The sequence below is a fragment of the Nuphar pumila genome, chromosome 2 (assembly GCF_984573655.1).
Source record: "Nuphar pumila chromosome 2, dmNupPumi1.hap1.1, whole genome shotgun sequence".
Classification (NCBI taxonomy): domain Eukaryota; kingdom Viridiplantae; phylum Streptophyta; class Magnoliopsida; order Nymphaeales; family Nymphaeaceae; genus Nuphar; species Nuphar pumila.
This window is the reverse complement of record NC_143250.1, coordinates 131,884,184-131,888,033: the sequence shown is the minus strand read 5'-3', so window position 1 is coordinate 131,888,033 and position 3,850 is coordinate 131,884,184. Positions and strand designations below refer to the sequence as shown.

Genomic DNA, 3,850 nt, shown 5'->3' with positions numbered 1-3,850 from the left:
GTAATTACTATCATTTCGTTAAGGATATATACGGCATTTTGAGGGAAGAAGAGGGATTTCCGTAATTTGGCGCTCTCTTGCGTCACTAGAAACCCTTGAACCACGGGCCCCTTTTTTTCTATATTTTATTCTTTCCAAATTATAATTTTTCATTTACTATATTTTCCCTTTTTTTTATGAGTCACGTACGCGGTACATTTGCTGCTCATATAAAACAGGAGTGAGGGGCCGACGAGAGCGCTCACAGCTAGGAAGAAACGGAGAGAGAGAGAGAGAGAGAGAGATCCGGCACGGGCGACGGAGGAAGCCTTCCTCGATGAGCGACGATTCAAAAGGTACCTCTCACAAACACTACGATCCTTTGAGCTCTATTCTCTGTGCTGCCCCGTTGATTTCTGGGGGGTTTTCTGCGTCTCGCCCGCGGTTTTCGTCGCTAACTCGGGCGATCCCGAAACCCTAGCCAGAATTCCTTTGGGGTTTTGTTTCTCCTGCGAGTGGTACGCTCCTCGGTGCGGGATTTGGCGTCTATTTCGCTCTGGAAACGGTTCCACGTGAGATTTTGACTTGTGGTTGGATCTAGGGTTTGCTCTTCTTGCCTTCTTTGGGTGTTTCGGGCGATAAGGGTGCGGAGTGGGTGATTCGTTGTGTCTTTTGGCTGATTGTGGTGATTATAGGTTTAAGAGTTTGAGATCGGGAGGAATTTGCGCGTGAGAGGAGTTTTAAGGTTTTCGTGTGTGAGTTTAGGGGTTTTTCCTTTTTTTCCCGGTGTTTGATCGTTTGGTTTCCTTTACCAGAGGTTTTGGGCATCAAGTTTGTTCTTTGTATGCTTATGTTGGGGATTTTGATGTTTAGAGGGAGAAAATATTGAAAAACATCGTTTTCTGGGGTTTCATTTGCCTTCTTCCTTCCATTCTTTATCCAATCCAGGGGAAACCGTGCTTCAGAATGCGTCTGATTTCTGTATAGATATCTGTCCTTTTTTGTACGTTCTCACCTCAAGGTTGCAAAGAAAGGTATTTTTTATATACTTCCGTCAAATTCAAGCTCAATTCTACTCCCTCCTCGTTTGTTCCGTAATTTCTTCCGTTTAACCACTGTATTGTCTTGACTCTTACCTGAACCTTTTGTATGGAATGGTGAGAAGCTCTCTCTTGTCAGAATGCCGGCTACGGATTATCAGGGTTCTTCTGTGCCTTTTGCATCTCTAGGACGTTCAATTTTGAGTATTAGGCGAGACCAGGTCCATTCCATGGAAGGGAATTCTGAATCTGGATCTGCGCAAGAGCAGAGACTTGAGGCTTTCCAGCGGATGGTCACTGAGAAATTCCACGACCTTGCATCTTGCAACCCTGATGAACTGCTTGCAATTTCATGGATTCGTCACCTCCTGGATGCATTCCTTGCCTGCCAGGAAGAGTTCAGGTCAATCCTTGTGAACCATCGGTTCCAGTTTGCCAAGCCCCCTCTTGACCGCCAGACATCTGATTTTTTTGAGCGCAGTGTCAAGGCTCTTGATGTCTGCAATGCCATTCGTGATGGAATTGAGCAGGTCCGGCAATGGCGCAGGCAACTTGAGATTGTGTTATCTGCATTGGATTCACGTCAGCGTACTCTTGGTGAGGGGCAGTTCCGGAGGGCAAAGAAAGCGCTGGCTGATTTGTCAATCGGAATGCTTGACGAGAAGGAAGCAGGATCTGTCCTGGCTCAGAGGAACAGGTCTTTTGGACGGAATTCCAGTAAAGAACGATCTGTGGGCCATTTTCGATCCCTTTCCTGGAGTGTATCTCGCTCTTGGTCAGCTGCTCGCCAGCTTCAGGCCATAGGGAACAACCTTAACCCTCCTCGTAGCAATGATGTCTTGGCAACTGGTGGGCTTTCTGTGCTTGTGTACACCATGAATACAATTCTTCTGTTCGTCATGTGGGCTCTGGTTGCAGCAATTCCTTGTCAGGATAGGGGCCTTCAGATACACTTCTCGGTTCCACGGAATTTCTCATGGGCTGCTTCTGTGCTTTCCCTGTATGAGAGGATAGTGGACGAATCAAAGAAGAAAGATCGCCGGAATTCATGTGGACTACTTAAGGAGATACACCAGATTGAAAAATGTGCACGTCACATAACAGAATTGTCCGATGCCATCCATTATCCATTGACAGAGGATATGGAGAAGGAAGTTAGGCAAGGGGCTGAGGAGTTAGCCCAGGTATGCGAAGCGCTGAAGGATGGGCTTGATCCTCTCGAGCGTCAGGTTAGGGATGTCTTCCACAGGATTGTTCATAGCAGAACTGAGGGCCTTGATTGTTTGGGAAGGCCACACAGTTCTGAGTAGTGTGCCATGCTGGTTGGATGGTTATGTTGATGTAAAGTTTTGCAATTGTATCGTTTCTTTTTGAGCATTTTGCTTTCGGATGTGATTCTGTCGTTTTAACTGAATGAAAGGATATAGGTATACCTCCAGTTCCCCTGCTCGCCATGAATAAGATGTTCTTGTGATATGATGGGAAGCAGGTAGCATCCTCTCTATCTACAATACATTCTTGTACAAAAAAGGATTGCCCTCACCATACCACCGGTACTATATTTTGGCTTGTTTACTGTATAATTTGTCACAATATTCTAATGCTGAATTTAATACTTTGTAGTTGACATTCTGGTTGTCTCTCTTGCTCTTCCTCTTTTAAACTGGTTTCTTGTCTTTATCCGTACCCCTTCTCTTTTGAAGATGTGGTGTGGGTTGTTATGGGGCTCTAGCATGATAATGGTAAATATGGGTTTAGGAAAATTGATTACATATATGATAGTTATGTCCAGAGGCTAAACCTGTTTGAACTGCAATGATGTCTAAATTTGACTGAATATGTGGGGACACTTTGACTCCCACACGAAAACAATATTCTGGTGCACTGATCAGGCTATGCTTGAAACAAAATTTTGTGTGGATTGCAAGCATTGTGCAGGTTTGGATATGCTCATGCATGTCTTTCTTCTTATGTTAAAAAATCTTGTGCAAGCCTGGTTATAATAACAAGTTCTTGTGTTTGGGATCTATGATCTGCGGGCTTTAGAGATTTTTTTTTCTACGTAGTTTTATTTGTATTTAGAATATGAGAAGTGATATCAAGGTATGATTACACAGAGTTGTCGGTCGAGGAAGCAAGAGCGAGAAGTGAGAATCAAAGCACTTCTAAAATTTTAGGAAGCGAAAAGCACAGAACAACATAAAAGCAAATTGGGAATCGTCCCGAAAGCAAGAAGAGAATCAAACCGGATGCGACCTAGGAATTGAACCAGGATTCCAAGGGGAAACAAAGAGGAAAATGACCTAGAATTTGAGTGACAAGCGAACAAAAATCGAAAGGAAAGCAAAAATATAATTATATTTTTCTTAATTTACAAAAATTTAAGATTTATGAATAAAACATGAGTAAATAACATTAAAGTTGATCTATTAATCTAAAAAATTAAATCATATATGCAAGTGCAACCATTTAACAAATGCATCATGTTGCGAGCATTTAATAAATAATACATCAAGAAAAATTCATATTTCAAATTTCTGTTGCAACCATTTAACAAATGCATCATATTACAAGTATTTAATAAATAATACATCAAGAAAAATTCATAATTCACATTCTTGTTGCAACCATTTAAACAAAATCTTTGTGGCATAACTTGAAATTTTGATGTGCAGCTGATTTCTAGCGTTGCTATTTTAATTTCGAGAATGATTTGATTTTAGGGATCACTTGTAGGGTTTTGCATAGAGGAAACACTATGCTTGGCGAGTCAGCAAATGCTGTCAGGGTTACCTATGCTGCAACCAAAATTAGCACGATCTAAAACTGAG

General features: G+C 42.1%; 1 pseudogene across 2 annotated transcripts; it reads left to right on the top strand.

Moving 5' to 3' along the window:
* Positions 1–213: 213 nt before the first annotated feature.
* On the top strand, positions 214–2,648 carry LOC149847129 (protein BYPASS1-LIKE pseudogene; annotated as a pseudogene). Of its 2 annotated transcripts, none has more exons than XR_016430350.1 (2): positions 214–335; positions 1,145–2,648. The product of XR_016430350.1 is annotated as a protein BYPASS1-LIKE pseudogene, transcript variant X2 (transcript). The 2 variants fall into 2 exon arrangements; XR_016430349.1 differs by having other exon boundaries at positions 251–1,013.
* Positions 2,649–3,850: the final 1,202 nt, after the last annotated feature.